At 38.1% G+C, this 7,419-nt stretch overlaps 1 long non-coding RNA gene across 1 annotated transcript; it reads left to right on the plus strand.

Moving 5' to 3' along the window:
- Positions 1-3,053: 3,053 nt before the first annotated feature.
- On the plus strand, positions 3,054-7,040 carry LOC146882160 (uncharacterized). Its single transcript, XR_014985219.1, has 2 exons — positions 3,054-4,088; positions 6,661-7,040. It is a non-coding gene; the product is annotated as an uncharacterized LOC146882160 (long non-coding RNA).
- The last annotated feature ends 379 nt before the right edge of the window (positions 7,041-7,419 follow it).

Genomic DNA, 7,419 nt, shown 5'->3' on the forward strand with positions numbered 1-7,419 from the left:
TTTGTTGTCAGTCAAAAGGGGATAGAAGTCGATCCCGACAAGATGTGTACGATAATCGAAATGCCTGCTCCCAGTACAGAAAAAGAGGTGCGGGGTTTCTTGGGCAGACTGAACTACATTGGTAGGTTCATCTCCCAGTTGACCGCCACGTGTGAACCAATATTCAAGCTATTGCATAAAAACCAGGTTGTTGAGTGGATGAAGACTGTTAGGCTGCTTTTTATAAAATTAAACAATATCTACAAGATCCTCTTGTGTTACGCCCACCCGAACCGGGGAAGCCACTCATTATGTATTTGACGGTACTCGATGAGTCAATGGGTTGTGTGTTGGGTCAACATGACGAAACTGGAAAAAGAGAGCATGCCATATACTACCTGAGCAAGAAGTTCACGAAATGTGAACAGCGATACTCGTTTTTAGAGCGAACTTGTTGCGCATTGGCATGGGCTGCCCATCGTCTAAGACAATACATGTTGAGTCATTCTACCTGGTTGATATCCAAGACTGACCCTATCAAATATATTTTTGAAAAGCCCGCTCTCACTGGAAGGATAGCCCGGTGGCAAATGCTATTGTCATAATACGACATTGTGTATGTCACTCAGAAATCCATCAAGGGTAGTGCTTTGGCTGAATATCTGGCCCAACAACCCGTTAACGATTACCAGTCGATGCAACCCGAATTTCCTAATGAGGACATCATGGCCTTGTTCAAAGATGACCAAGAAGATGAGAACATAAAGAAATGGACGTTATTATTCGACGGGGCTTCTAACGTCATGGGACATGGTATAGGGACAATACTAATATCTCCAGAAAACCAATACATTCCGATGACAGCAAGGTTGTGTTTTAATTGCACAAACAATATCGCTGAATATGAAGCATGCGCTATGGGCATCCAAGCCGCAATTGAGTCAAAGGCAAATTTTTGAATGTATATGGAGATTCAGTGTTGGTTATCCATCAACTAAGGGGAGAATGGGAAACTAGGGATCAAAAGTTGATTCCCTACAAAACTTATATCATGGAATTGGTGGAGTATTTTGATTTCATTGAATTCCACCATATTTCGCGAGAGGATAACCAATTGGCAGATGCCTTAGCTACTTTATCATCGATGTTCAAGATTAATCAAGATGGGGTAATGCAGATGATCCAAATGAAGAGCCATGAAGGGCCAGCATATTGCCATTTCATCAAAGAAGAGTTAGACGGTAACCCGTGGTATTTTGATATTAAACGCTATATAAAAACCAGAGAATACCCTGAAGAAGCACCTGAGAATGATAAAAGGACACTGAGAAGGTTGGCTGCAAATTTTATCCTGAGTGGGGATGTGTTGTACAAGAGAAATCATGATATGGTTCTCCTTCGATGCATGGATGCAAAAGAGGCTGAGTCAATATTGGAGGAAGTTCATGAAGGAACTTTTGGCACACACATGAATGGACACTCGATGACTAGAAAGATCTTGAGGGCTAGTTACTTTTGGTTGACTATGGAGAATGATTGTTGCACACACGTGAGAAAGTGCGAGAAATGTCAGAAGTATGCAGATAATATCAATACGGCACCCACTACTTTAAACTTAATGTCTGCCCCATGGCTGTTTTCAATGTGGGGGATATATGTCATCGGAGCTATAGAGCCAAAAGCCTCAAACGGACATCGCTTCATTCTAGTTGCAATTGATTATTTCACTAAATGGGTGGAAGCTGCTTCCTATGCTAGTGTGACTAGGAAAGTTGTGACTAAATTCATAAAAAGAGAGTTAATTTGTAGGTACGGGTTGCCTAGCAAGATAATCACTGATAATGCCACCAATCTGAACAATCAAATGATGGCCGAATTGTGTGAAGGATTTAAAATTCAGCATCATAATTCTTCCTCTTATCGTCCAAAGATGAATGGGGCAGTCGAGGATGCTAATAAGAATATCAAGAAAATTGTACAGAAAATGGTGGTCACGTATAAAGACTGGCATGAGATGCTTCCCTTTGCTTTGCATGGGTATCGCACCTCGGTACGTACATCAACTGGGGCAACACCTTTTTCTCTAGTGTACGGAATGGAGGTAGTACTACCCTTCGAAGTAGAAATCCCATCCCTACGAGTGTTAATGGAGACCCAATTGGAAGATGCAGAATGGGTTCAGGCCCGATTTGACCAGCTTAATCTCATTGAGGAAAAAAGGCTAGCATTAGTGTGTCATGGACAGTTATACCAAAGAAGGATGAAAAAGGCGTTCGACAAGAGGGTGCGCCCTAGAGAGTTCCATGAAGGCGAGCTAGTCTTGAAAAAGATCTTACCTATACAAAAGGATCATAGGGGCACGTGGACTCCAAATTATGAAGGCCCGTATGTGGTGAAGAAAGTATTTTCTGGTGGGGCACTAATTCTCACAAGGATTGATGGAGAGGAGTTACCGTTATCAGTCAATTCTGATGCGGTCAAAAAATTTTATACATGATGATTCCTTGATAGGAAGTGCTACTAGGGGATATTGACATTGTCTCCAAATTTTGTTGTATTCTGCTTTGTTTTTCATTCAATAAACACCATTTAGTTCTCTCCATAAATTTAAAGCAATGAATGTCACGCTGAGTTCGTAAAGAGAATAATAAACAAAAAGAAGGAATAAAAGTATGTGGATACCAACGAGGCATCACGGGTACATTCACTAAGAGCAGACTCATTTTTGGAGGGTGTCGTGGAAAAAAAATAATAAGTAAAAAGGAAAAAAAATAAAGCCGCCTATAAATTTTATCCATGCATTTATGCATCCTCACTGCATTACATCATTTGCCTACAGATTGAATCTTGCCGGCTAAGCATTCAAGCAGTGTTTACTGACACATCAAAATCAAACTTCGGGTTCTCCTTTCATATATAGACCCTCTCTGATGGAATGGTCATTGATTTCTAATGCTTACATCAAGGCCCTCTCCAATGGAATGGTCATTGATTTTCTTTCTTTACATCAAGGCCCTCTCCGATGGAATGGTCATTGATTTCTAATGCTTACATCAAGGCCCTCTCCAATGGAATGGTCATTAATTTTCTTTCTTTACATCAAGGCTCTTTCCGATGGAATGGTCATTGATTTTCTTTCTTTACATCAAGGCCCTCTCCGATGGAATGGTCATTGATTTTCCTTCTTCGCGTCAAGGCCCCCTCCAATGGAATGGTCATTGATTTCTTTGTCACAATAGGATCCTCTCCTTCAGAATGGTCGAGTTTGTTTTCTTCTTTGGATCACGACCCTTATCTTTGAATTGGTCATTGTATATGCTTGATTTGTTTTTTTTCTCTTTTCCTTTGAAACCCAAACGAAATTAGTGTTTTTATCTTTACTCATCTTTTACTTTGATAACCTATGAAAGTTAAAATTTCATATTATCAAGTAAAATCTAAGTAAAGAGGGACAGCTATCAACACCCAATTTCATCCGGGTAACAATGATAAAAATAATAAACAAAAAATATTAATTAATTAAAGTTCAATTGAGAAGAATAAATAAATAAATAATTAATAAAAAAAAGGAAAAACAATATGTTTTAGTTCGAGAAAAAAAAATATCTATGTTTATTTTATTATTATTATTATTTTTAATTTTAATTTAATTTTGTTTTATTTATTTATTTATTTATTTGGGCTTATTATTTTATTTTCCTTTCTATTATTACAGCTCCATTTTTGTTTTACGTCTCTCATTCTAGTTTAATAAAAAAGGGAAAAAACAAAAAAAAACAAAAAAAAAAGTAAAAAAAAAGAAAAGGAAAAAGGGAAAGAAAGAGGTAACGTAAAGTCTCTTTGTTATCAGACCCATGCCTGCTACGCTATCATGGTTTTGTATTGGGAATGACCTGTGGCATGGTCATGATGGCTGAAGGAGCAGGAAGCAACATCTGCTCTCAGCCTTATCCCAAATTTCGAGATTGGAAGGTGCAAATAGTTACATAATAAAAAGGGGAGATTCATATGCTGTAGGGGTTGGAATAGATTGCATTACAAAGCGTAAGAACAACAGAGGGGAGCCATTTGATCAGGGAACTTTCGTTTGACAATAGGGACTGCAAGAGGTAAGTTTTCCATCCGAATTATTGAGTGTTTGAGATGAAACTGATGCTTGAGTGTTTGAGATGAAACTGATGCTGTTGTGTTGTGCTTGAGAATGAATAAAATGTAGTTGTGTATATTGAATTTTGCGTGTCATTTATTTGGTTCATTGAATCTGCATACATTACTACATTATCATTGTTTGAATCCTCCGTTATCACCCTCGACTGAACCCTTCGACCCTCACCATCATCATACTGCCAAACCAGAATCCAAACACACAAAACACCATAAACAGTTATGTTTTATGGAACACACCCACACGTAGCTGCCATTTTTGTTCTCGGTTTTTCTCCACTCCACTCACCCAAAACAGCCCATCCCACACGATCACCAACGGGCATCATCACCTTCGCCTACGCATTCCGCCTGCACAAATACACATAAACAACAAATTCCTCCATTGTCATTTTCACACCCAACCACAAGAACAGAGACCCAAATTCCAGTGCCAAACACTTAAGCCTCATATACCCCAATCATCCATATCCAATCATATCGGAGAGATGAGCAAAGGAGTAGAAACCCTCGCCGTCGGCGATTCGGAGCTTTAAACGGAAGACGTGTAACGGCAACGACCTTGGGTGTCGCACAGAGGCTGTTCGAGACGATATGCGAAGAGAAAGCAAAGGTCGAGCACTCCAGGGTTCTCGACGACGACGCCCCCAAGAACAGGATGACGCTGGTGATGTCTCCGGCGGCGGTGACGCGATGCAGCGGCCACGGGTATGGTAGTTCTTGGCATCTGAGTGAGGAGTAGACGCACCCCAGCGGCTCCGAGCGCGGGCGTCGATCTCGCGAGAGAGAAGGAGAGAAGGGTTGGCTTCCGGCGTCGACGGTGACGACTCCAGTGGTGAACGACGTGGCCGGCGACGACTTTGGCTGACGGAGATCGCGTGGCAGCTGGTTCTTGGTTGGCCATAGGACTATTTCGCGTGAGAGGGGAGTGAAGGGTGACGGTGTGGCCGGTGAAGCCTCCGGCGGAGGTCGTTGGTGGCGGCTAAAAGACGGACGCGCGTCTAGGCCTGGGGTTGTGTTGGTGGTGTCGAGAAGAAGAGATGCCATGGTGAGGGGAAGAAGCTTTGGCTTCTGTTAGGGTTTTCTGAAAAATAAAAAGGGGTTGCAGGTCTTGAACCCTGTTACCGCGCGTACCCCCTTTTTACCTCATCCACCCCCATATGCTATGTTATGTCTCCTCATTTTCTTTTCTTCGTGCACCCCCTACTTCTTATCCCTACACCCCTTCTTTGTATTTCAGTTGGGCCTGTCCCATATACTCTCTGCACCCCTAAGTTTACTAACTCCCACACTCACTTTATTTTACTCCTATTGTGGGGTTGTTCTATAATTTACTACCACCACCCTTAATAAACACACCTCATTTACTTTATGTACCTCTCACTAATTACTCATGTACTCTCATATTTTGTTTTCTACTTTCATCCTTTAATTAAATTGTTTCTTTTTTTTATTTACTTATTTTATTTATTTATTTATTTATTTATTTATTTTATTTATTTTCTTTTCTTTTTATTTATGAAAAAACAAAATATTTGAAAATTATCAAAAATTGCAAAAAAAATAGAAAAAAATATAAAAAATGAAAAATGTTCTTTTTGCTTTATTGTGTCTGTCCGGTCACCCGCACCGTGTGACACTCATTCTTAAAAATACAAAAAATAGTTTTTCTTTCTCTTTTAGTGTCTCTCCGATCGCTCGCATCGTTTGACACATGTTTTCAAACAATTCAAAAAACACCAAAAATATATAAAATTTCAAAATATAAAAAAATCAACCTTTTTAAACAAGACATCTTTTTAAAGAACTACGTAACCTTGATTTCTCATCTTTAATGAGAATACGTAGGACCAAGGTCAATCCTTGTCGGGCACAAAAAATTAAAAAAATATTTTGTTTCTTTTTAGTATTTTTGTCTTATTTCTTTTAGGGGAAAATTAACATTTTGAAAACCATATCAACTTTGCATTTTTAATTAAAGGTACCGCCCTTGGGCAGGCGCTAAGGGTGCTAACACCTTCCCTACGCGTAACCAACTCCCGGATCCAAAATTTGGTTTTTCGCAGACTTTCTTTATTTTATGGTTTTCCATAGTGTTCCAAAATAACTATGATGGCGACTCCAATCTCTTTTTAAACTCGTTTTCTTTTTTGGTTCGCCTTACCGTCGCGATTCCGGTTGTGACAGTATCTAACAATTTCATCATTCTTAATTTGATTTTTGCGCAAAAATCCATATGTACCCAACGGGTTTTACAACTTCAGGTATGCGAACTATACGTCCAAAAACCTTTCGTTTAGAAAGCAAATAAATTATGCTTCTTTGCATATTTTCATTTTGGGCAATATTTTCTTTGCCGACAATCTTCAATGATCATTGCTTATTGATCCTCATTGTCATTCATAACATTCATCGCTATGTTATAAGTAAAAGTTTCGTCAATGTTAACTTCATTTTGGTTCCATATTGTATGATTCATGACATAACTTATTGAGATCTCATCTTCAATAATTTCAGGTACCTGAGGTTCTTCTGGAAGCGAATCATTAATTATGTCAAATGAATCTTTTGGTATTTCCACCTTTTCGATTAGGTCATCTTGCATTTTAGCTCTCTTTCTCATTCAAGAGTTTTTATCTTTGAAACTAATAGGTTTACCACGCTTCAAACGTGTCCACATGAGTTTTTCAACCCTTTTTTTATTTTTGCATCATAATAATTGATCATGTCAAACAAGACAATCATTTTGATTTGTAAATTTTTGGTTTACCATGACATGCATTTTAATTGTACTAATAAACTTGTAGTACAAACTATAAGAGAATGTTGATAATTTCTCCAATACACTTTCTTTTTCAACTCAATCATAGAGATATAAAGATATTTCATATCTTTTTCATTGTTTGTCTCAATATAATATCCATTTAGACAAATATTAATGAAACTTAATAAGTTTCTATTCAACTTCTTGGTAGAAGTATAATAGCTCTTCTAGAGTCTTCAAATATATTTGTAGTAATATAAATAATATTAACATTGATGTCTCGCATTATCAAACAAGAGAAAAAATTATTACTCTTGAGAATTGTATAAGTTGTTGCACTATCAATAAGACACATATCTTTTGGTACTAGTGCAAACATTTGTTTTTCATATAAACGTAAATATCAATATGAGATTTTTTTTAACACTCATAATCAATGAGGTGATTAATGCTTCCATTTGATAATAATATCGAGATGAGTAACATCCATATGGCCATAATCAGAATCACCA

Source organism: Vigna unguiculata, chromosome 10, assembly GCF_037176805.1.
Source record: "Vigna unguiculata cultivar grain cowpea cultivar isolate G323 ecotype 2 chromosome 10, ASM3717680v1, whole genome shotgun sequence".
Classification (NCBI taxonomy): Eukaryota; Viridiplantae; Streptophyta; class Magnoliopsida; order Fabales; family Fabaceae; genus Vigna; species Vigna unguiculata.